The sequence below is a fragment of the Microtus oregoni genome, unplaced genomic scaffold (genome assembly GCF_018167655.1).
Source record: "Microtus oregoni isolate MIOR12 unplaced genomic scaffold, Mior012 000112F_ref0000385, whole genome shotgun sequence".
Lineage (NCBI taxonomy): Eukaryota > Metazoa > Chordata > Mammalia > Rodentia > Cricetidae > Microtus > Microtus oregoni.
In genome coordinates, this window is record NW_024544738.1 from 2,314,288 (window position 1) to 2,341,986 (window position 27,699).

The following is a 27,699-nucleotide window of genomic DNA, read 5'->3' on the forward strand; positions in this document are numbered from 1 at the left end:
TTTAGACTCATGCCCTCTGTAGGCAAACCACTCCCTGGGTGGAATCCCAAGTTATTTCCATAAAGGGTGCTGAAACTTAGTTTGATCCTTAGACTTTTGTTTTAGGTAGGAACCAACTATTTCCCTATTTCAGGAGCATGAGGTCTAACAACTAGTCACCTGTGTTGACAATAGTCTTGAGAGAGCAGAACTCTGATTTACAACTAGGTGGGACCTTTGTTTGAGTTAGAAGCACAATAACCTTGAATGAACTAAAAACAAGTCTCAAAACTTTGGCCTCTTTGGATCTCCACAGATATGCAAGCTCTAATTCAAAGAACCAAACATATTAGGTATAAAGTAATGGACTGTGACAGGGCAGGGAGATTTTCCTAGGACAGGGAAATAGAATAAATAGTTGTGGCTGGGGGTGGGGGCTGGAACTGAAGGATAAAGAGGGGAGAGGGAGGGAAGAAGGTAAGGTAAGAGAGAGTATGTAGAGAAAGACAGCTAACATTAAGAGCCATTTGAGTAGTAATATGAAAACAATACAGTAAAATCTCCCTAAAATATATACATATATGAAGGTTATTTAATGGAAATTGACAAATAATGGGGGCAACAGAACCCCAACTGGTCATTTCTTGTCAACAAATGAAGTTTCCAGTCCTGGGATTGGATTACATTTACTTGAGTTGTTGGCCAAAGGGCCCCATGAAAATCCCCAATTTGCCAAGAATATCAGTTACTTTCTACAAACTGATGGCATGGCTCAATTGCTGAAGTCAATACCTATACAACTCATTGAACACAAAGAAGTAGAGCTGGTGCATGTTCTAGCATCTTTAGTACATGCAAGCAAAAAAGAAATGTAAATACCAAGTCAGTAATATACCCTTTGATTTACAAGGGTGTCATTCCAGCAAGATACTCTAGAACAATGACAGCACAAAGCTGATGAGAGTAATCAATCAATATCTGATCTGACTCCATAAGATGGAACCCATATCTAACACTACTTCAGTGACCTACAACCTGAGACTAGATAACCCAGGCACCTAGGGTAAAACCAAATACTACTTGTACTAAAAAATTGTAACAATAAAATGACTCCTGACAACTTTCTGCTATACTCATAGATCAGTGTCTTGTAGGTACAAATATTTTCTGTCCCAATGGTTGCCCTGGGCCAGTTTCTCTCTACCCACCTGATCCTGCTCACTAGCTCCTGCAGCTGTTAATGAAATAACCATTCTGAGGCTTAATATTAATTACATACTCTTTGGCCTATTAGCTCAGGTTTCTTATTAAGTAACTCTTACATCTTAAATTAAGCCATTTCTATTATTTTCTATTTTACCACAAGGCTCATGGTTTGTTGCCTTTTGCTTCTTGGGCAGCTACATGGCGTCTCTCTGACTCTGTCTCTCTGACCTTCTTTCCTTCTCTATCTCTGCTTTGATTTTCCACCTTGTTATATTCTTCCCTGACACACACCAAAGCAGCTTCTTTATTATATGGTAATAAAACATATTCACAGCATACAGAAGGGAATCCCACATCAGTGCCTTGCTCAGTCATTATAAAAGAGATTTCCTCTTGCAGCAGATGGGAACGAATACGAGACTTACAGTCAGTGAATAAGCAGAGAGACCTTGGAAGACTCGGATCTAAAGAGTATATCTCCACCAAATCCTTCCGCTTAGAGATCAGGGAATTCTGTGAAAGAGGAGGCAGAAAGAGCATAAGAGCCAGAAGGGGTAGAGGATTTCAAGAAAACAAGCAGTAGCTGAGAGCTTTATAACATGATCTAGAGAGAGAGAGAGAGAGAGAGAGAGAGAGAGAGAGAGAGAGAGAGAGAGACTTGACCTGGTGTGAGCTTTTGAAACCCTAAAGCCCACTTCCAGTGACACACCTCCTCCAAGAGAGCCACACCTCCTAATGGCTCTCCAACAGTTTCACTCACTAGTGACTAAGCATTCAAGTCTATAAACATATAGACTTATTCAAACCACCACAGTTGGGTTGAAATTCAAGTCTAAAACCTCTTTTGCTTCACTGAGAGGTGATCTTAGAAAATAAAATAGCTTTTCAGAGTTGTTACAAATCAAGGAGAGAGACCTGGGTCCATGTCACTTAGGTATGAAATACAAGCTGACTTGTAAAAAGATGTAACTTTTGGCAAAGCAACTCTTATTGGACAAGACAGTACCAGAAAGAGATGGAACTATGCTAGCATATAGGAAATATTTCTTTTGTTCTTAAAGGAGAATCTGGACCAATTTACTATACTCCTTGACCTTATCTAAAGAGGGCAGAAATGTTGAGTTCATGCTGAAATCTACACGAACTTTCCAGGGCATTTTAGTTTTTTAACTAGAAACCCAATGAACAAATAGCTTCCTGGCTAAAGAATGACTTTGGCATTTTAAATTATTTTTTATAGTTCTACAGAGTTTTCTTCCTTATTGTAATACATGTAATTTATCTGGTTAAAAGGAAAACATAAATTTAATGGAACTTACTTTGTTCAGTGTATTCCTTTCAACCCCTTTCTTAGCAAAAAAGAAAAATAATGATTACATGGTATAGGTCAGGATATTTCTGTAATGTTTTCAGTCTTTCACATGTGGAAGAGGTTGGCTTTCTTATATGGTAAGTAACAGACAGGCTCCCCAGCACTGACACAAGTGTGGTGGTTTAAATAAGTATGGCCCACAGAAACTCATTTTTTGACTGTTTGGCTTATAGGGAGTGGCACTATTAGGAGATGTGGTCTTGTTGAATGAGGTGTGAGCTTGCTGGAGGAAGGGTGTCACTGTGGGTGGGCTTTGAGAACTCGTAACCTCAAGCTACTCCCAGTGTGGTACACAGCCGCCTTCTGCTGCCTGTGGAACAAGATGAAGAACTCTCAGTTTCTCTTCCAACACTATGTCTGCCTGCATGCTGTCATGTCCTACCATGATGATAATGGACTAGACCTCTGAAACTGTAAGCCAGTCCCAATTAAATGTTTTCCTTTATAAGAGTTGGTCATAGTGTCTCTTCACAGCAATAGAAACCCTAAATAAAACAGAAATTGGTACCAGGGACTGGAGTATTGCTGGTATAGGCTGGACCATGCTTTTGTTTGGAGGTATATAGAATTTGGGAATATGGATTAGAAAAGCAGCTGAATGCTTTAAGTGGGTCTTAATGGACCATCTTAGGAACATGGAAGAAAGTGATTCTGAGTGTCATTTGAACTAGGTCTGCTTAGGAGATTTCATAGAAGAAGAATGTTGATAGGTGACCTAGAGACCAGTCTTGTGATATTTTAGTGGCTGCTTTTTTCCCTTGTCTGAAAGGTCTGCCTGGGACTAAAGTTAAGACTTTTCCATTGGCAGAAGAAATCTCAAAACAGCCTAGTATTGACTCTGTCATATAGTTATTAGTGCTCACTCTTATGAAGATCTATAATAAAAAGGAGCAAGCTTGACAAGAAAAAATACAAAATGTACAATTTGAGGAGAAAAGGGACACCAGGACGTGGAATAGAGCTAAATTCTGTATTGAAAGAGATAAACAGATTAAAGGAAATCCTGATGGTAAATGGGATAAAGTAAGGGAGACCTCGGGGTAAGACCCCAAACAGCTAAACTTTCAACTTGTGAAAAGGAATTAAAGAACAGTTTAGGTGCAGACATTGTGGTACATACCTTTAATCCCAGCACTCAGGAAAAAGAGGCATACAGATCTCTGAGTTCAAGACCAGCCTGGTCTACAGAACAAGTTATAAGACAGCCAAGCCTAGGTAGTGAAGGAAACCAGGGAAAACAAAAAGCTGGTGAAGATGTAATTGAATGAAAGAGCATGTTCCAACCTCAGCAAGCAGCACAATGTGGCAGCTTCAGACCATGGTTCTGCTTTTTGAGTCAAGGGTAGAAGAAAGGGGTTAATAGAAACTCCCTCTGAGACTAAACAAAGCTGCTGAGGCCAGGCATCTGCCAGGGGTGTCCTGGCATGGAGGCCTAGAGAAACCATTGTGTGAAACTGTGAAGGTGAAACCTGGATTACAATGGAGACCCCAAGACATTAGAGGTACCAGAGTCATGTGATATCTGCCAAGGATATCTCCTAACAGGGAGTGGATCCAGCCCAAGGGAAAGAAGTGTGTTGCAGTCAACAAAGCTGAAAGGAGGTGGAGTTCTGAAGAGCACTTTGACATCAGATATGGAGACACAGAGTTTGGAGTTTGCCCAACTGGGTTTGGGTTTACTTTGATTCATTATTTCCTCATTATGTTCTCTTTCTTCCCTTTTGGGACAATAAAGTATATCCTGTGTGATTATATGTTGGATGGATGTGATTTTCTTTTTCATTTTGATTTTATAGGAGTTACCAATTCAGAGATTGTATGAGTCTCAGAAGAGACTTAAAACTTTGGGATTTTAAATGGTGCTGATACTATGATAGACTATGGGGACTTTTGAAGCTGGAGTAAATGCATTTTGCATTATGCCATGCCTATAAAGCCCATGGGAGCCAGGAGGTGAAATGTGGTGGTTTGACTAGGTATGGTCTCTATAGACTCATGTGTTTGAATGCTTAGTCTATTCAGAGTGGCACTATTAAGAAGTATAGCCTTGTTGGAGTAGCTGTGGCTTTGTTGGAGGAAGTGTGTCATTATGGGGGTGGACTTGTAGTCTCATATGCTCAAGCTATGCCTAGTGTAGTATACAGTTTCCTCCTACCTGCAGATTCAGACGCAGAACTCTCAGCTCCTTCTCCAGCACCATATCTGTCTGTGTGCTGCAATGCTTCCTGCCATGATGATAATAGACTAATCCTTTGAACTGTAAGCCAGCCCCAATTCCTTTAGAATTCCCATACTAATAGGGTCTTTTCACAGTAATATAAACCCTAACTAAAACAGATAGATTGGGTCTTTGTTTTAGTTTTGGCAGGTTTATGTGATTACTTTTATGGCCTGTCATGGAATCAGTTTTGCTAAGGTCTGGGGGCCTGTTACATAGGTTCTTCTTCAAAATTCATGACTTCACTAACACTGAGCAATCAGTTAGGTTTCCAGTACGAGACATGGTTTCTGTGTTATTAAAAGAGTCTTAAGTCCAATTAGAGAGCTGTTGGTTACTGTCGATGTGTGAATGCCACTGTTGCACCCTTAGGGGTATTGTGACCTATATCATATTGGTCATTGATATGGTTTCTAGGCATCATAACTGGGTAGGACTATTGGTTTCCTCCCTCCTTTGGAAGTTTGCATGGCACCTTCTACTAACATGAAAGTTAGTCTTCAGGGAGGTATATTCAGGTCAGTGTTCTAGTTCAGGGACCTCTGGGCCCTGTTTCTGAAGGGCATGATGTCTTCAGCAATAAGACTTATCTTCTATTTCTAGGGGGACAACCAAGAACAATAATAACAATAGGCTATAAGTTTTGGGCATCTCTTGGACAGCTTAGGCTAACAGCTCAAAAGAGGACTTCTTAGGGTATTGGGGTTTTGTTAGGGTGTCTTTGACTCTTGGAGGGAACATAATAAATTCAGATGAGAAAATGTCATTGAAATTATATATGTATATTTATATACAAAATTATGTGCATTTTAGAGATTCTTAGGTAAACAGGTAAGATTTCATATGGCTTTTTGAGACATTCATATTCTTATTTTATTTTTCTACCTTCTTTTTCTGTATTTCCCTTCCTTCCCCTTCCTAGAGAGCCCTCCTTTTCATTTCCCCTACACCCATCCGAGTTCTGGCAACGTTTCCATTTTACTTTCCGTGCTTCTGCAGTTACTTATGGATATGTACTCACATCTGAAGATTTAGAGCTAGGAGCTTCCAATTAGAGAGAACACTCACTCAATATGATCTTCTCTAGTTTCATCCATTTATCTTCATAGTTCTTGATGCATTCTTCTTTACAGCTCAATAGTACCCCATTTTCATAATCCATTCTTTAGTTTAAGGACATTTGGGTTGCTTCCATTTCCATGCTACTGTGAATAGAGCAGTAGTGAACATGACTGAGCAAGTATCTATGGAATAGAATGCTAAATATTTTGTGTATAACTGAGTCATATAGTAGCTTTATTTCTTATTTTTTGAAAAGTTTGTGCACTGACAGTCTTTTAGACTCTATACTTTAACATAAAGGCTTTTTAGGAGGCTTCACATGCAGTGTGATATATAAACCTTTGCCTCCTCCCAGTGGCCTCATGTAAATAGCAAAAGACTTTCTATAATGCTTGAACCACTCTATTTCTTCAGCATATGTATGGAACTGTAAAGCATTTGGCAAGATGCCGTCATATTCCCACTGAGTCTTCTAATTCAAAACAATTGGTCTTTGTGCAGAGTCAGAATGTTACAGTGCAGAGTCTATTTATTAACAAAGACCAATGCCAAAATTTCGTGGTTGGTATCAAATTATCCATCTACCTTTGCTTCATTCACATCAAACTTGTTTTGGTCATGTGAAGTTTTCATCTACTCCAGAACTTGCCTGAATCCATCTTTCTTGAAGGCTGGCAGTTGCCCTCAGGACTCTTTTGCTGAACATAATGGGCATACTTAGGTCCTGCTCTCCTGCCAACTGCCAGGTGTTTTGTCAAAGGCTCTTTAGGCTTCCAGCTAAGTTGCTCCTATTGTTGAATTTTCCATAGTGCGAGCTCCCCTCATGTTTCCTAAAGGTCTCCATCATTAATGTTTCCCCTCCTAAGACACTATTGTTTATCAACTCAGTCTCACCTTTACTTTGTGTGATCCATTATCTCACCTTTTTTGAGACAATGTTTTATTAGGTAGCCTAGTGTGATCTTCAACTTGTAACAATCTTCTCCTCAAGATTACAGATATAGGCCACCAGCAAATCATCCATCATCTCTTCTTTTAAAAAATTTTAGATTTATCTATTCTATATGTGTAAATGTTTTGTCTGTCTGTCTGTATGAGTACCATGTGTATATGGCTGGTGCTCATAGAGATCAGAAGGCATCAATCAGATCCTCTGGAATTGGAATTTCAAGTTACAGATGGCTATGAGCCATCATGTAGGTGCTGGAAATTGAATGTAGGTCCTCTGTAAGAACAATGGGTGCTCTAAACCACTGAGCCATCTCTCCAGGCCCTATCTATCTACTCTTAATTAATGTCTCTGCTTCTATCTTCTACAGCCTCCACACTTGCTTACAGTGGCTTTTAAGTAAACAAGTTGATGGCATAGCTTTACATTGCTGGCCTTACTTCCTAGTGCCTCTTTAAGGGTTATGATAATGATGTGCCCCTTCTGTCACACTTCCCATCATTTCTCCATCCTACATTTTGACTCTCTTGACACACAGTGTAGCCAAAGTATAAAATGTACAAGATGTTTTGATGCTTTTAAATCTGAGCTCAAGTAATTTACTCTGCATGAAATACTTTCTACTCATATCTCAGGCTGTGATATTACACACAAAATTCCACATATGAAATTAATGTAACTAATGATTCATTTTATGTGTGACTATTTGGCATGAATGTATGTATGTGTATTATGTGCAGGCCTCATGCCTGTGGGGGTTAGAAGACAGCATCAGATCCCTTGGGACTGGAGTTACAGACAGTTATAAGATGCCATGTGTGTGTTGGGAATCAAACCCCAGTCTTCTATTAACCACTGTACTTCTCTTAACCAAATACTCTTAACTGCTGACCACAATAATATATTTTAATAAAAGTTATGTGTGTGGGCTGGAGATATGGCTCAGTGGGTAAAAATGTTTGATGCAGAAGCATGAGAATCTGAGTTTATATTCCAACATTCATGTTAAGAAAACAGAAGCAAGAGGCTGGAGAGATGGCTCAGAGGATAAGAGCACTGGCTACCTTACCAAAGGATTCAGGTTCAGTTCCCTACATGGCAGCTCACACCCATCTGTGACTCAGTTCCAGGGAATTATTCACCACCCTCTAACCTCTGCAGGCACATGTTACACAGACATGCATGCAGATAAAGCTCTCACACAAAACAAAATTGAAAAATATTTTTAACATGCTGGGTATGGTCCTGTTCATACCTGTAACGCCATAGCTGCGGGAGACGTAGAGAGAGGAGGTTTGCTGAAGCTTGCTCACTGCAAGCCTAGCTCCAAATTAAGTAAGAAACCCTGTCTTAAATGAATAAGTTGGACAATGACAGAGCAGGACACCAGATGTTCTCCCCTACTTCACATGTGTGCATTCACTATACTGTTTCTCTCTCGCACACATATAGATTGTGTTTAGTCTCAAAACATCTTATGGTATTGTACATCGTAGCAACCTCAATATACAATTTGTCTTGCCTTAAACCTAGTATTTTCTTCTTTTCATATAAGCAAAATACTTTCCAGTTTTGTGGGGGCTTTGTTTCTTGTTGTTTACTTGTTTTTGTTTTTGTTTTTTTGGTATTTCTCCCATTTCTCTTTGGTATGGCTGAACTGTCAGCATTACTTTTGCCCTCTGTACCCAAGTGTTGCTTGAATACAAACACTGTGACATTGTAGTAGATGATCTTATAACCAAGACGCTTAGTAGGAAACTAGCCAGCAGGCAGGGCAGCCACTATGAATACATTAGACCAATGATGATTTCTATCTATGGCCTGACAGAGCAGGAAGACCTGGGATTTAATCTTAGTACTCAGAACATAATGAAATCTAGGAGTCATGAGTTGTTTATTTCTGACATTTTCTGGCCAACATTGGTTGACTTGTGTAACTGAAATTGCAGGTAATGAAAACGTACATGGGGGTGGTATGGTATAAATTCTAAAGAACTAATGTAGGGAACAAAGAAGAGTTAGGAAACTTTGTTGAAGAAAATGAGAAGAAAACAGAGGGATCAATTATTGAAAGAAAAATTTGCCCATTTTTACATACTGCTGTTCTGTTTTTATCAGCAAGTAGTCAGATGTGTGTGATCTGATGCTAAATAAGACAATATTTGACAAAAAAAAGTCCTTATGGAAATCAGGTATGGAAGAAGTTGTAATTTTTTCCTGATTTTTATAATTGTTCTTAGTCACACACACATACATAAATATATTATGTGTATATTTATAGTATATGTGTATATTGTATATGTATATACATACATAGTATATGGGTATATTATAATGTACATATAATTAATGCTACTTTTTGATCAAAAAAATTTTGTAAATGATTTCAAGATGTTGATAAAGGAGAAAGAAAAATAGAGACAATTTCTCTTTTAGCTACTTAGATATGTTTGAACAATTTCTTCATGTCTTATAAAACGTCCCCATCTGCTGGGTGAAAGAAAGATGTGCAATTCAACTTGATTGTGTGAAAACCTATTTTAAGTCCACCTGATGATCTAGACTCTAGAGGGCAGAACTTTTGTTTTTTTTAGCAAGATGATCACAACAGCTCAGCTGCTGAGTAGTTAAAAAGACCACTCAAACAAATAGTGTTCAGTATTCTGCTTTGTTTGAGGCATAAGCATGCCTCAATGGGAAATTTACATAAAAAGACCACTCAAACAAATAGAGTTCAGTATTCTGCTTTGTTTGAGGCATAAGCATGCCTCAATGGGAAATTTACATAAAGTGCCTTTCATAAAATTTTAGAAGGAAACTTTCTTGGTGTTACTCATTGTCTCTTTTTTTAACTCTTTTTTGGAAGAATTAGGAAATAAAATCAGCTACTACCCAAGTGAGGCTTCTAGAATAACTTAGGGATGAGCTTAACAAATTCTCTCCTCAAAAAGCCAGGGTAGGACCAGGGATATATTGCCACCTGTAAAGGGCTCACCTTATAAACACAAGGATCTGTGTTTGGTCTCCAGAATCTATATTTTTAAAAAGTTGGGCATGTTGACATGAACTTGTAATCCCAGCATGGGACAGATAGAAATAAGCAGATTGCTGAGGTTCACTGGTCATCTGGCCCAGCCTACTTGGTGTCCAGACCAGTGATAGCCTTTGTCTCAAATTAAAAAAAAGGAAGAAAAGAAAGAAAACAAAAAGATGAACAATGTCTGAGGAATGACATCTAGGGGATCCTCTGGCTTACATATACGTGCACATGCATACATACACACATAAACATGCACATACACTCTTACATATGCACGCACATGCGTACATACACATATAAACATGTACATGCACTCTTACATATGCATGCACATGCACACATACACACATAAACATGCACATGCACTCTTACATATGCATGCACATGCATACATAGACACATAAACATGCACATGCACTCTTACATATGCGTGCACATGCATACATACACACATAAACATGCACATGCACTCTTACATATGCGTGCACATGCATACATACACACATAAGCATGCACATGCACTCTTACATATGCATGCACATGCATACATACACACATAAGCATGCACATGCACTCTTACATATGCATGCACATGCATACATACACACATAAGCATGCACATGCACTCTTACATATGCATGCACATGCATACATACACACATAAGCATGCACATGCACTCTTACATATGCATGCACATGCATACATAGACACACAAGCATGCACATGCACTCTTACATATGCATGCACATGCATACATACACACTTATGCATGCACATGCACTCTTACATATGAATGCACATGCGTACATACACACATAAGCATGCACATGCACTCTTACATATGCATGCACATGCGTACATACACACATAAGCATGCACATGCACTCTTACATATGCATGCACATGTGTACATACACACATAAGCATGCACATGCACTCTTACATATGCATGCACATGCATACATACACACATAAGCATGCACATGCACTCTTACATATGCATGCACATGCGTACATACACACATAAGCATGCACATGCACTCTTACATATGCATGCACATGCGTACATACACACATAGCATGCACATGCACTCTTACATATGCATGCACATGCATACATACACACATAAGCATGCACATGCACTCTTACATATGCATGCACATGCGTACATACACACATAAGCATGCACATGCACTCTTACATATGCATGCACATGCGTACATACACACATAAGCATGCACATGCACTCTTACATATGCATGCACATGCGTACATACACACATAAGCATGCACATGCACTCTTACATATGCATGCACATGTGTACATATACACATAAACAGGCAATACACTCTTACATATGTATGCACATGCATTCATATACACATAAACAGGCACATACACTCATATAATAAAACAAACAAGAAAGCGAAACCCTGTCTCGAAAAACCAAAAAAAAAAAAAAAGAAAGTAAAATAAACAAAAAGCCAACTACTTTAGGACTCTAGAAACTGACGAAGAGAGGAAAAACAGTGACAAAAAAGCCAGTTGTCAACAAAGAACTTGTAAGCCTGATGCACTATGCTCAGAAAGCTTCCTCTGCACTCAGGCGGTCCTGGTCCAGATTTTAGTGTCACATCTGGAGAATTACCATCTCCTGACAGAATTTCCTGTTTGGAGTCTTTCTCCACATGTACAGTGTAGGAGCTGCTCCTACAAAATCAGCTAGGGTTTCTTGGGACCAAAGAAAAGTCAGATGAAAGAAACAGAAGACAGGATAGAAACGGGAGGTCTGTCTGGTCATGCCGAAGCAGCCAAACAGCCCAGAGTTTATTTCAGAACTTGTTTATATACAAAAGCAGAACAAAGCACAGCACAGATGGTCAGTCAGTATCCAACCACAAGTCCATTCCTGTGCTTGAGTGAGCAGTCTCCTCTCCAACACGGACTTGCTGCTCAGAAGCAGCCTTTATTTTCTATCTTGATGTTCCTGAAGTTTGTCGTCAGCAGTACACTTTCTACTAGATAGAGTGGTTTTTTTCTTACAGGCTAAATCAGAAGTCACTCACAGCCCTCAAGGTTATGGAAAAGAGCAGAGTAGGCAGGCTTAAACTCAAATGACTTCTTTAAGTCAGAAATGATTCCAGATGGAAACTGAGTCATATGCAGGCTCCCACAGTACAGTATCTTGAATCTTGGGTGTGGAAGTGATAAAATATACATAACATGAAATTTACCACTTTAGGCTTTTTAGAATATTTATTATATATACAGTGTTCTACCTGCATGTATGCTTGCATGCCAGAAGAAGGCACCAGATCTCATTATAGATGGTTGTGAGCCACCACATGGGTGGTGGAAATTGAACTCAGGAATTTGAAAGAATGGCCAGTGCTCTTAACCTCTGAGCCATCTGTTGTGTGGAGCGGCAATAGTAGCTTACCGGTAACATCTCTGTTGTATGAGGTGCGGTGGGCTGCGTTCCCGCCTAGCTCCGCACGGCTAGCTTTACCCGAAATAATTACATAGAAACTATTCTTTTAAACACTGCCTGGCTCATTAGTTATAACCTCTTATTGGCTAGCTCTTACATATTGATCTAACCCAATTCTAATATTCTGTGTAACACCTCAAGGTGGCTTACCAGGGAAGATCTTAACCTGCGTCTGTCTGGAGTGGGAGAATCATGGCGACTGCCTGACTCAGCTTCTTTCTCCCAGCATTCTCTTCTGTTTACTCCGCCTATCTAATTTTCTGTCCTATTAAAGGGCCAAGGCAGTTTCTTTATTTAACCAATGAAATCAACACAAAACAGAAGACTCCCACATCAGCCATCTCTCCAGCTCCACTTTAGCCTTTTTAATATATTATTCAGCAATGTTAAACATGATGACATTTTTGGTAAGCTATTACCATATCTATCCCCCAAACTTGGGGTTTGGTGGTCTTCCCTCATGAGTACTGAATGTGATTATTAGTTTTAATTGTCAACTTGACACAGTATAGAATCACCTGAGATAAAGTCCTCTAAAAAGTCTATGAAGTATTGCCTTAATTATGTTAATTGATATGTGAGGACCTGTCCATAGTGGGCAGCATCATACCTTGGGTCCTGGAGAGATTGCTCAATGTCTGTCCTTTCGGAGGACCCAAGTTGATTTCTTTTCACCCACACGGCAACTCACAAACTGTCTGCAGCTGCAGTTCCAGAGGATCCAATGTTTTCTTCAGGTCTCTGTTGGCACATGGCACACAGACATACATGTAGACAACACACACACACACACACACACACACATCTTTAAAAAAAAGAGGGGAGAAAGTGAGTTAATTACTAGAATATATGCATTAAGTTTTTTTTGCTGACTGTGGATGTAAAGTACTAGTTCTTTTAAGTTCCTACCTTGACTTACCTGCTGTGATATACTGTAACCTGGAGATGAATTAAAATAAACCTTTCCTCCTCTAAGTTGCTTTTAAAAAATTTTTCTCCCTCTCTCCCTCCCTTCTTTCACTTTCCCCGTGTATGTATGTATGTGTGTGTGTGTGTGTGCAGAGACACACATGCTACCATAGTGTCCAAGTGGAGTTCAGAAGACAACTTGTAGAGTTGGTTCTCTTTTTTCTTCTACCATGTAGGTACTTGGGATTAAATTCAGATCTTCAGGCTTGACATCAGGCACCTTTTCCCACTAAACCAATTTGGTGGCCCCCAACTTGCTTTTGTCTGGATTTTATCATGGCAAAAGAAACAAAATGAAAACACTGAGTTACAGGCACCTGCAGCCATGCTTGGCTTTTTATGCAGATGCTGAGGATTTGAACTCAGTTCCTCATGATTACAAAGCAAGTGCTCCTACACACTAAACTGTTTACCTCACCCCTCATTATGGCATTCTTTAAGCAACATTTGTTTTAGTTGGTTCTCCTCTTCCATAGCTTCCTGAGTCCCAACTCATATCGTTCACTCTGTCTCCTTTCCATTTTCATGTCACATTTGCCAATTGGGGTAATTTTGTCACAGGTAATACATGTTATTTTGCCATTACTGGTTTCAAAGGAACATGGGCCATTTAGGGCTTTCTACCCTTTCTTTTGCTAATGCAGATAATACTTTCTTGTAAATCTTTATGTGCAAGCAAATATTTCAATAGGTGAGTCCTTTAAATGCAGTTGTTAGTTAAATTGAAAGAACAAAAAAAAATTTTGAGACTGGGTCTCACTATGTCACCCTAGCTGGTCTGAAAATTTATATATAGAACAGGCTGGCCTTGAACTCAGAGATCCACTAGTCTCTGTCTCATGAATGATGGGGTTAAAGACACATACTACTATGCCCAACTCAAGAAAGCATTTTGGGGGCTGAAGTAATTCAGTAGCTGAGAGCACTTGCTGGTCTTGTGGAAGACCAGAGCTCAGTTCCTAAACCCCATCCTGGGCAATTCACAACTACCTGTAATTCTACCTGCAGAGGATCTGACACTCTCTTCTGGCCTCCATCAATACCCACATACATACACACAAATAAAAATCAAATTTAAAAAAATATAATATTAGGTTAGGCATTGCTTTAAGGTACCTTAAGCACCTTTTTTCTGAGAGTACTCCTATTCAAATATTCTTATAATCAATAATGTCCCTTATCTATGTTTTGGATATCTACAAATCTTGTATATAAAAGACAGTATTGCTGTGGGAGCTCCTTCAGCCAAAAGTCTTTAAGATACCAGCCCACTTGGGCATGGTCTCTTATATTATAAATGTCAAGGTAAATCACACACTCTCTCTCTTTTCTGGCACTGGATTTGGTTCCCGTTACCCGTTCATTCAGAGGACTGTGATCTGTGAGTCTACCCCTAAATAAATAACCTTTTATTATACTTAATTCTGAGATAGTGTGGGATTTTTTTAATGTTTATCATCATCTGGCGCCTAGTCCTTCTATATATATGTTGCTTTTATTGGTTAATGAATAAAGCTGCTTTGGCCAGTGGCTTAGCAGAATAGAGCTAGGCAGGAAAACTAAACTGAATGCTGGGAGAAAGAAGGCTGAGTCAATGAGACACCATGTTGCTGCCAGAGGAGAAAGACATGAGCAACCAGCTGGAATCTTGCCAGTAGGCCTCATGGTAAGATACAAAATAATAGAAATGGGTTACTTAAAGATGTAAGAGCTTGCTAGCAATACACTTAAGTCATTGGCCAAGCAGTGTCGTAATTAATATGGTTTCTGTATGATTAACTTTGGCTGAGCAGCCGGGAATGAACTAACAGAATTCCCCCAACACAGTATCATTGCTTAATTAGTATGTTGTGCAGTTTAGTTTTATGTTAACTTGATCTAAGCTAGAGTTATTTGAGAGGAGGACATTTCATTTGAGGAAATGCCTCCATAAGCTTGGGCTGTAGGCCAGCCTGCAGAGCAATTTCTTAATTAGTGATTGATGGGAGAGGGTCCACTCCATGGTGGTGGTACCATCCCTGGGCTGGTGGTTCTGAGTTCTATAAGAAAGCAGGGCTAATAAACTAGGGGAAGCAGGCCAGTAAACAGCACCCTCCATGGCATCTGCATCAGCTCCTGCCTCCAGGCTGTCCTGTCCTGATGGACTGTGATATGCAAGTGTACCTGCACTTTTCTAATGTCATCTGTTCTGCAGAGAATTATGATGGTTCAAATTTATAGTGTTAACGAGAAGTACACATTCAATTGAGAGTTTGCTTTGAGTTTTGAATTTGGATAGTGTCCGGGGCTAGTTATCTGTGGTATTATCCTTTGGAGGATGCTGTATGTCATCAGCAAACTCATCAGTCTGGGCTCATAGCTAATGGGTGGCCCTGAGGTGCCCTTCTGCAGGAGAAACCTTGCCGCGGACTGACTTTTTTGGAGATTGAAGACCGAAGGAGAACAGGGGTGAAGGCTTAGGAGAACCCAGATTCCGCGAATGACAGACACAACTCTAATGAGATTTGAATCTGCTGCAACTTTACTAAAATTCAAGCATCACTTTTAAGAGATTACAGAAGGAAGTTGGCAGACATAAAAGTTTCCATAGAAAAATGATTATAGACAATTGATTATTCTCAGCAAGTCTTGTGGTCAGGGCCAGGTGGGCAGAGCTTTTCTTTGAAATTCGTCTCACACCACTAACTAACTGTGCTTTCTCATGACGCTAAATTATATCTGCCCTCAAGGTAACCAAGGTAACCCAAACACCATTCTTCAGGATTCCACCCACAGGGTTTATTTCAATATTGAATGGCTGTCTTCATGTCATCAAGAATATCTTGCCTTTCTTTCCTATCTAAAATGTACCAGGGGTTTCTCATTCTGGCTAGCCTCTCCATAAATGGTAACTCATGCCATCCCATACATTTTCCTTCATAATTTGCCCATCTTCTACCAAATCTCCTACCACGAGCTCTTTCTTTTCTAGGGTATCTGTAAATTTCCCCAAAGAGCGAGCCAGAGTCTTAATCATAACATTAATGGCCTGAATCAAGGGAGGGAACTGACACATCAGTTCCTCCGTATTCAAGGAGCCGTTGGAAATGTTTTCTGGTTCCTTGAACAGATTAAGTTTTTGTCAAGAGAAAAATAGAACAGAAGAAAAAGATAGCAGAGTCAATGCAAGAAACCATCGCCAGGAACAAAGTGAACGAGGTCGTTGAGGCTAATCAGGCACCTCAACTCGAGCAGACCGCCAGGGAACCGCCGGGGGCCAAGCTCCAAGAAGCAGGAGCCCCTCATTTTGAGACAGCCACCACCTGAGAGGCATTTTGTCACACAGGCGAGACAACCGTGGATGTGGCAAAACCTGCCTGTCACTGCTCTTTGGCACACTGACTCTGATATTCTGCCTCTCTGAGAAAACTGGTGCCTACTCTGGCAAATTTGGATGGTTACACTAAATTCAACAGTACCAGGTGAAATGAGGGAATAACAGAATGGGATCTAGGGCATGAACAATTATATGTGCTCTTTGATAGGAATTGGGGTATCCATAGAAGGGAGTTTGTATTTGGTGGGGACAAAGCCATACACAGATCTTTTCCCCTATCTGAGTTTCCCCTGTCTGAGTTGACGGTCCAGGCCATATAGCCTCTGGTTTCCTGCTCTTTGTCTCATGACTGATAAGATAAGGTTAGTTATGTTGTTGATGATTTAGCCTCTATGTTTAGCATTTTCTATCTCCATGTTCCTTACAGAGTCTGCACTATCAGCCCAAGCAGATGACTTCCTGCTTCCTTGGCCACCTGGAAGGCAGTCTCTTCTTTCCCTCTGCCTGTCATAGATATGTTTGTAAGTATTCTTTGCTCCCCTAACTAAAGTTTAAGTTTAGGAGACAGAGATAGAGAGAGATAGAGTTAGACAGATAGCTAGATAAAGACATAGAGACATAGATAGATGATAGATGGATAGATAGATAGATAGATAGATAGATAGATAAATAGATAGATAGACAGAGAGAGAGAGTTGGGGCATGTTGCTAGGGATCAAATCTAAGTCCTAAGAGCCTGGGTTTTTTATATTAATATTAGTATCTATATTACTTTGCAGTTTGATCTCTGTTCAGTAAGTGTGTGTTGAGTGCATGAATTTCCAGGGCAAAGTATTTCTAATGCCCAATGTTTTTCTTCTGTGAAATTTAAAATGATTTTAATTCTATAACTATGTTTTTATTTCATAGCATTTAATACTGGGTACTAAAGTAGACCACTTGAGTTTTTATTCCTAATTCCTAGGCGTATGACCTGGGCCAACTACCTGGAACAAGCTCTACAGAGTTGTCATGCTTTAGAACAACAGCCATATGTTGTTTGTGGGTGAAGGACCACTACACAGTGGGATATAGAATGATGCTACCAGTAGTGTCTCCCTCTCCCAGATGCTGCAGGGAAGAAAGACATGAAACACTCACTGAGCTTGGTGGAGAGGCTTATTGTCCACTTTGCCTAGTCCCAACTGAACTGTGAATGGAGTACTCTACATGAAGGGCCAATGGTCTCATACAGAGGGCAGGCACAGAGGCTATGCCACCTTCAAAGAGCAAGCAACTATGGGTCTTAATCTACAATGACGCCAGCATTAGTAAGACAATTCTGTTGTTTCCCCGGGACAGGGTATCTGATTGCCCAGCCAGATGCAGTTTTTGGGCTAGAACAAGAAGCCTTGGTAGAGACAGAGGAACTTGAATGAGAAACTGTCCAGGTGAACACACTCCGGGTAGCTCAGACCATGCTAGGGAGCCTGATTATCAGCAATATCTTGGATCCTAGGATTTTTGGGGGGTTCTTCTCAGGACCCAGACTTGTAGACATGACTCTGGTCTGGTGACTGTCCACCACAGCAGTCTTTGCCATGTTTGCTGCCTGGTTGTCAGACAGAAAACCTTTCACGTGCTGAGATCCCATCTATACTCCCCCACCCCCCACATCTGCTTTGCTAGTGAGAAAGGAATTTTAGGGCCCCCATTCTCATCTTTGGGTTTTTGTGTTCTCAGCAGAAAAGATAGAAGTAAAGCAGAGATGCCCTCTTGATTGGGCATACTGTGGGTCCTTTCCATCTGAAATTAGGAAACTTCTTTGGAAATTATCCTACCTTGTTCAGTGGCTGTGAGTAACATCACTTTGATAATGACCTTTAGTCAGGCCAGGTCCTCACCTTTTTTCATCTGCCCTACTTTGAAGTCAAACACAGTCATCCTTAACACTGTTTTCTGAAACTCTTATAAATCTGACAATGCCACAGGTTCTCAGCTTCCTCTTCAAATCTTTTTTTTTGTATTATTTCTTTATTTGTGCAGACAATAAACTTGAGAAGAGAGAAGTCATTAATTTCAGAGTGGAGGTAACTTTGTAAGATGATTCTCTTTTTTCTATCATCATTTTTCCATTGGCAATGGCTGATGGTTGCAGGTATTTCATGTCCTAGACAGCAGTTTCGATTACTGCTTTGAATAAGAATGGCTCCATAAGCTCATATATTTGAGTGACTGGTGACCAACTATAGAACTGCTTGGGAAAAATTAGGAGGTGTGGCTCTATTGGAGAAGGGCCTATCACTGGAAGAAGGTTTGGAGGTTTCAAAAGTCCACACCATTTCTAGTTAGTTCTTTCTCTCTCTCTCCTTGGCTTGCAGATAAGAGGTTAGTTCTCAGCTACTGCTCCATTGCACTGCCTGCCCACCTGCCTGCTACCATGCCAAAGCAGGATAATCTCCCAAGAAGGCTCTGATTCAGTACAACTTTTATTATTATTATTATTATTATTATTATTATTATTATTATTATTATTAGTGGTATTGCTGCTGCTGTTGTTGTGGTGGTGGAGGTTATTATTTTAACAAGATGTCTGGCTCTTTATGATCTTTGGCATTTTCATGTGCATTTTCAGTTACTTTGTGAATTTTTATCCAAAAGCATTAAGAGGTTTTGTTTGGGCTAAAATTGAATCTGTGAGTCATTAATACACTGGCAATTTTGAATTTATGAACATGGTATTTATTTATGTCTTCTACAATGAATCTCAGCAATAGTTTATAGTTTTAAATGCTTAAGTCTTCCATGTCACGTATTTTATTTAGTTCATCCATAAATGTTTTATATTCTTGGGTCATGCTATAAAGAGTGAATTTTAAAAAATAATTCTTTATTGATAAATTTTTTATAGGAATGTAATTGGATGATATATCTTAATTCTGTATTCTGGGACTTTCTTTTTTATTGATTTTTATTGAGCTCAACATTTTTCTCTGCTCCCCTCCCTGCCTCTCCCTTCCCCATTCAATCCTCCCCCAAGGCCCCCATGCTCCCAATTAACTCAGGAGATCTTGTCTTTTTCTACTTTCTACTTCCCATGTAGATTAGATCTATGTAAGTCTCTCTTAGTGTCCTCATTGTCTAGGTTCTCTGAGATTATGGTTTGTAGGCTGGTTTTCTTTGCTTTATGTTTTAAAACCACCTATGAGTGAGTACATGTGATAATTGTCTTTCTGGGTCTGGGTTACCTCACTCAAAATAATATTTTCTAGTTCCATCCATGTTCCTGCAAAATTCAAGATGGTTCCTTTTTTTCTGTTGTGTAAATGTGCCACATTTTCCTAATCCATTCTTTGGTCGAGGGGCATTTAGGTTGTTTCCAGGTTCTGGCTATGACAAACAAAGCTGCTATGAACATAGTTGAGCACACGTCCTTGTGGCATGATTGAGCATCCTTTGGATATATACCCAAAAGTGGTATTACTGAGTCTTGAGGAAGATTGTTTCCTAATTTTCTGGAAAATCGCCACACAGACATCCAAAAGGCTTGTACCAGCTTCCATTCCCACCAGCAATGCAGAGGTGTTCCCTTTACCCCACAACCTATCCAGCATAAGTTGTTGTTGTGCCCAGAGCACGTTCCCCCACCCCCCACGAGGGAGACCCCCACGAGGGAGACCACCAGAAAGCAGAGTGGACCAGACTGCAAAATGCAAGGTTAACTCTTTTATTGCAAGTAGAGGCAATTACTCTCTGGACAGGAACTTCCTCTTCATTACCGCGACACAACAAGGTAGAGAGAGAAATTAAAAATTCCTTTGCAGGGTTAGTTTTTAAAAGGTGTAATTTACAAAGAGGCTTTTTGAACTGGCTTTTGGCACGGGTGCAAAGCCTTCTGCCCCCTCCTATCCTGATAAGTCAACTTTCTCCTTGTTTTAGGCATTATCACCAGGTGGCTGGCTGGCTAAATGACCTTGTGCTTGGGTGGAAGGGGGAAAGGAAAGCACTGCTAATCTATTTTTCTAATTTTACAACATTTTGCTAGGAAATTCTTGTCCCTTTGAAAATAAGGGATGAGGGTCTCTCATGAGGGTCTCTCAGTTGTCATCAATGTTTTTGATCTTGGCCATTCTTCCAGGAATAAGATTTCCATCTCAGAGTTGTTTTGATTTGCATTTCTCTGATGACTAAGGATGTTGAACATTTCCTTAAGTGTCTTTCAGCCATTTTAGATTCCTCTGTTGAGAGTTCTCTGTTTAAGTCTGTACTCCATTTTTTAAATTTTTTTTAAATGTGTTCTTTTGGTGACCAATTTCTTGAGATTTTTTTTGGGGGGAGGAGGAGGAAAGGATTTATTTGGCTTACACTTCACTATTGCTCTTCATCACTGAAGGAAGTCAAAACAAGAACTCAAACAGGGCAGAATCCCAAAGGCAGTACCTGATTCAGAGACCATGGAGGTGTATTACTTACAGGCTTGCTCAGCTTACTTTTTTTGTGGATTATTTTTTTAATTTCAGATCAGAAGCGACAGGTAAGACAATTGATAAAGTCACCAAATTTTGAAGTCAATTTAGGATATAAGGTGAGTTCCAGGTCAAGTTGGACCACAGAACAAGATCCTATCTCAAGAAAGCAAAAAGATGAAATTGTAATTTTGCAATGATTATCAAAATTAATCACATTATCTCATTTAAATATCCATTGAAAGAATTGTGCACAGCATGTGATCTCAAAGAGAGTAAAGGAGTATATTCTCTTGTGTAATAGAATTTAAAACAAACAATGTTTTATCTACCAAATGCCTAAATGGTACTGCTTGACATCTGAATACAAAATGGTTTATTACCATATTCACATGTTTCTTTTTTTTTTATTGCTTTATAAATAATAACATTCAAAATTTCCACCTCCTCCCATTTCCCTCCCACTTCCCTATTCTCCCTCCCCCTCCAGTCCTAAGAGAGGGCAGGGTACTCTGCCCTGTGGGAAGTCCAAGGCCCTCCCCCCCTCCATCTAGGCCTAGGAAGGTATGCATCCAAACAGACTAGGATCCCACAAAGCCAGTACACGCAGTAGAATCAAATCCCAGTGCCATTATCATTGTCTTCTCAGTCAGCCTTGATTGTCAGCCACATTCAGAGAGTCCAGTTTGATCACATGCTCATTCAGTCCCAGTCCAGCTGGCTTTGGTGAGCTCCTATTAGATCAGCCCCACTATCTCAGTGGGTGGACTAACTCCTCGTGGTCCTGACTTCCTTGCTCATATTCTCCCTCCTTCGGCTCTTCAACTGGACCTTGGGAGCTCAGTCCAGTGCTCCAATGTGGATCTCTGTCTCTATCTCCATCCATCGCTGGATGAAGGTTCTGTGGTGATATTCAAGATATTCATCAGTGTGGCTATGGGACAAGGCCAGTTCAGGCACCCTCTCCTCTGCTGCCCAAGGACCTTGCTGGGGACATCCCCGTGGACACCTGGGAACCCCTCTAGAGCCAAGTATCTTGCCAACCCTAAAATGACTCCCTTAATTAAGATATCCTCTTCCCTGCTCCTATATCCACCCTTCCTCCATCTCAACCATCCCACACCCCCAAGTTCTCCCTAATCCTCTTCTTCTCCCTTCTATCTCCCCCTCTCCCCTTCTCCCAACCCCACTCCCACCCCCATGCTCCCAGCTTTTGCCCTGTGATCTTGTCTGTTTCCAGTTTCCAGGAAGATCTATATATGCTTTTCTTTGGGTCCACCTTCTTATTTAGCTTCTTTAGGATCACGATTTATAGGCTCAATGTCATTTATTTATGGATAGAATCACTAATGAGTGAGTACATACCATATTCATCTTTTTGGATCTGGGTTATCTTACTCAGGATAGTGTTTTCTATTTTCATTCATTTGCATGCAAAATTCAAGATGTCATTTTTTTTTAACCACTGAGTAGTTCTCTAATGTGTAGATGTGCCATACTTTCTTTATCCATTCTTCCATTGAGGGACATCTTGGTTGTTTGCAGGTTCTGGCTATTACAAATAGTGCTGCTATGGACATAGTTGAACAAATGCTTTTATAGCATAATTGGGCATCTCTTGGGTATGTTCCCAAGAGTGGTATTGCTGGATCCTGAGGCAGGTTGATCTCAGTTTCCTGAGAAACTGCCACACGGATTTTGAATGTGGTTGCACAAGTTTGCATTTCCAGCAGAAATGGAAGATTGTTCCCCTTACTCCACACCCTCTCCAGCTTAGGTTATCACTGGTGTTTGTGATTTTAGCCATTCTGACAGGTATAAGATGGTATCTCAGAGTTGTTATGATTTGCATTTCCTTGATCACTAAGAAAGTTGAACATAACCTTAAGTATCTTTTGGCCATTTGAACTTCTTCTGTTGAGAATTCTCTGTTCAGTTCAGTACCTCATTTTTTCATTGAGTTATTTAGAATTTAACATCTAATTTGTTGAGTCCTTTATGTATTTTGGAGGTCAGACCTTTGGTGAAGATCTTCTCCCATTCAGGAGGTTGCCTTTTCATCTTAATGACAGTGTCCTTCGCTTTACAGAAGCTTCTCAGTTTTAGGAGATTCCATTTATTCATTGTTGCTCTTATTGCCTGTGCTACTGTGGTTAAACGTAGGACATGGTCTCCTGTGCCCATGTGTTGCAGACTCTTCCCACTTTTTCTTCTACCAGGTTTAGTGTGGTCAGATTTATATTGAAGTCTTTGTTAAAGAAAGCATATTTAACAAATGGTGCTGGCATAACTGGATGCCAACCTGTAGAAGAATGAAAATACATCCATATCGATCACCGTGCACAAAACCCAAGTCCAAATGGATTAAAGATACTTTCTTTCTTCTATTATATAATTTTAGCTCCTTTGTCAAAAATCAGGTATTCATACTTTTGTGGATTAATAACCAGATCTTCGATTCGATTCCATTGGTCAATGTCTCTGTTTTTATGCCAGTACCAAGCTGTTTTCATTACTGTATCTCTGTAATAAAGTTTGATGTCAGGGATGGTAATGACTCCCGAAGTTCCTTTATTGTATAGGATTGTTTTGGCTATCCTGTTTTTTCCCCTCCCAAATAAAGTTCATTATTATTCTTTCAAGGTCTGTGAAGAATTTTGTTGGGATTTTGATGGGGATTGCTTTGAATCTATAGATTGCCTTTGGTAGAATTGCCATTTTTACTATGTTGATCCTCCCAATTCAAGAGCATGGGAGATCCTTCCATTTTCTGGTATCCTCTTCAATTTCATTCTTCAAAGCCTTAAAGTTCTTGTCAAATAGATCTTTCACTTCCTTGGTTAGTGCTACCCCAAGATACTTTATGCTATTTGTGGCTATTGTGAAAGGTGATGCTTCTCTGATTTCCCTATTTGCTTCTTTATTCTTTGTGTATATGAGGGCGACTGATTTTTTGAATTGATCTTGTATCCTGCCTCATTACTGAAGGTATTTATCAGCTTTAGGAGTTTTTTGGTAGAGTTTTTGGGGTTACTGATGTATACTATCATATGATCTGCAAATAATGAAAATTTGGCTTCTTCCTTTCCAATTTGAATCCCCTTGATTTCCTTATGTTGTCTTATTGCTATTGCTAGAACTTCAAACAATATATTGAAGAGGTATGGAGAGAGTGGACAGCCTTGTCTTGTTTTTGATTTTATTGGAATGGCCTTGAGTTTCTCTCCAATTAATTTGATATTAGCTGTCCGCTTGCTGTATATTGCTTTTATTATATTTAGATATGAACCTTGTATCCCTAATCTCTCCAAAACCTTTATCATAAAGGGGTGTTGAATTTTGTCAAATGCTTTTTCCACATCTAATGAAATGATCATATGGTTTTTTTTTCTTTCAGTTTCTTTATATGATGGATTAAGTTGATAGATTTTCATATGTTGAACCAGTCCTGCATCTCTGGGATGAAGCCTACTTGATCATAATAGTTATTTTTTTATGTGTTCTTAAATTTGGTTTCCCAGTATTTTATTGAGAATTTTTGCGTCGATGTTCATGAGTGAGATTGGTCTCTAATTTTCTTTCTTGATTAAGTCTTTGTGTGGTTTTGGTATCAGGGTGACTGCAGCTTCATAAAAGGAGTTTGGCATTGACTCTTCTGTTTCTATATTGTGAAACACATTAAGGAGTATAGGTATTAGCTCTTAGAAGTTCTGGTAGAATTCTGCATTAAAACCATCTGGTCCTGGGATTTTTTTGGTTGGGAGGTTTTTAATGACAACTTCTATTTCCTCTCGACTTATAGGTCTATTTAAATTGTTTACCTGGTCTTGATTTAATTTTAGTATATGGTACTTATCTAAAAACGTGTCCATTTCTTTTACATTTTCCAATTTTGTGGCATATAGGCTTTTGTAGTAAGACCTAATGATCCTCTGAATATCCTCAGTGTCTGTAGTTATGTCCCCCTTTTCATTTCTGATCTTGTTAATTTGCATGTTCTCTCTTTGCCTTTTGATTAGTTTGGATAGGGGTTTGTCAATCTTGTTGATTTTCTCAAAGAAGCAGCTCTTTGTTTCATTGATTCTTTGGATTGTTTTCTGTGTTTCTGTTTTGTTGATTTTAGCCCTCAGTTTGATTACTTCCAGTCTTCCACTCTTTTTGTGTGAGTCTGTTTCTTTTTTTCTAGAGCTTTTAGCTGAGCTGTTAAGTCTCTAATGTGAGATTTCTCAATTTTCTTTATGTGGGCACTTAGTGCTATGAACTTTCCTCTTAGCACTGTTTTTTTAGTGTCCCATAGGTTTGGGTATGTTGTGTCTTTATTTTTGTTGAATTCAAGGAAGACTTTATTTTCTTTCTTTATTTCTTCCCTGACCCAGGTGTGGTTCAGTAGTTGACTGTTCAGTTTCTATGAATTTGTAGGTTTTCTGGGGGTAGAATTGTTGAATTCTAACTTTATTCCATGGTGATCTTATAAGACACAGGTGGTTACTATGATTTTTTTGTATCTGTGGATGTTTGCTCTGTTACCAAGTATTTGATCAATTTTCAAGAAGGATCCATGAGATGCAGAGAAAAATGTATATTCTTTTCTGTTTGGGTGAAATGTTCTATAGATGTCTGTTAAGTTCATTTGATTCATTACATCTGTTAGTTCTCTTATTTCTCTGTTAAGTTTCTGTCTGGTTGACCTGCCCATTGGTGAGAGAGGAGTGTTGAAATCTCCCACTATTAGAGTGTGGAGTTTGATGTGTGCTTTGAGTTCTAGTAATGTTTCTTTTACATATGTGGGTTCTTTTATATTAGGGGCATAGATATTCAGGATAGAGACTTCCTCATGATGAATTGTTCCTTTTGTGAGTATAAAGCATCCATCTCCATCTCTTCTGATTGATTTTAGTTTGAAATCAATCTTGTTAGATATTAGTATAGCCACACCCACTTGTTTCTTAGGTCCATTTGATTGGAAAACCTTTTCCCAACCTTTTACTCTCAGGTAATGTCTGTCTTTGAGGTTGAGGTGTGTTTCTTGTAAACAGCAGAATGTTGGATCCTGTTTTCATATCCATTCTCTTAACCTGTGCCTTTTTATAGGTGAATTAATGCCTTTTTATAGGTGAATTGATATTAAGTGATATTAATGACCATTGGTTGTTAACTATTTTTTTATGGTAGTGTTTGTGTGTTTCCCTTCTTTGAGTTGTACTGGTAGAGGGTTGTCAGATGTCTGTGTTATTATGGGTGTTGTTGGATTTCTTGGGTTGTGGTTTTCCTTCTAGTACTTTCTGTAAGGCTGGGTTTGTGGCTACGTATTATTTAAATCTTTTTTTGTCATGGAATAACTTGTTTTCTCCATTGATGATGGAAGAAAGCTTTGCCTGGTATAGTAGTCTGTGTTTCCAACCATGGTCTCTTAGTGTCTGCAGCATATCTATCCAATACCTTCTGGCTTTCATGGTTTCCATAGAGAAGTTAGGTGTGATTCTGATAGGTTTACCTTTATATGTTACTTTACACTTTTCCTTTGTAGTTCTTAATATTCTTTCTTTTTTCTGTCTGTTTTGTGTTTTGATTATTATATGGTAATGGGACTTTTTTTTGATCCAGTCTGTTTTTGTGTTCTGTATGTTTCTTGTACCTTCATAGGAATATCTTTCTTTAGTTTGGGAAAGTTTTTTTCTATAATTTTGTTGAATATATTTTCTGGGCCTTTGAGCTGGAATTCTTCTCCTTCCTCTACCCCTATTATTCTTAGGTTTGGTCTTTTCATGGTGTCCCTAATTTCCTGGATATTTTATGTTAAGAATTTGTTGGATTTGTGATTTTCTTTGATCAATGTGTTCATTTCCTCTATAGTATCTTCAGTGCCTGAGATTCTTTCTTCTATTTCTTGTATTCTTTTAGTTATACTTGTCTCTGTAGTTCCTGTTCGTTTACCCAGAGTTTCCATATCCAGCCATCCCTCGGTTTGTATTTTCTTTATTGCCTCCATTTAGGTCTTCAAGTCTTGAACTGTTTCCTTTACTTGTTTGATTGTTTTTTTCTTAGTTTTCATGTGTATCTTTGAGGGATTTATTAATTTCTTCTAACTTTTTGTTTGTCTTCTCTTCTATTTCTTTAAAGGAGTTTTTCACATCCTGTTTAAGGGCCTCTATCATTTTCATAATGTAGTGTTTATAGGTGATTTCTTCTACTTCTTCTGGATTAGGGTGTTTAAGGCTTCCTGTTGCATGTTTGCTGAATTCTGGTGTTGTCATGTTGCTTTTCAGGTTGTTGGAGGAATTCTTGCATTGGTGCCTGCCCATCTCTTTCTTCAAATGCAGCCAGGAGAGTCTTGTCATCTTGGTCCAATCTTTGCTGCTACTGACTGTGTACTTGGGGGATTTTCTTGGTCTGCTCTCTCTTAGGACACTTCAGCACTGTAGCTGGCTCTCAGATCCCCTCCACCCTGAAGCAGGCTGTGCTGGTGGATCTAAGGACCAAGCAGATGGAAAAAAGTGCTTGGGGGCAAGATGGTATGGGGTAACTAAAGAAAGCCAGTAACCAGGGAGACACCCTGCTGTATAGCAGAAACTATTAGGGAAATAGAGGGGACCTGTACTCTGTTCCTGGGACCATCTATCTGGGCAGGCAAACACTTACCCCTCTGGAT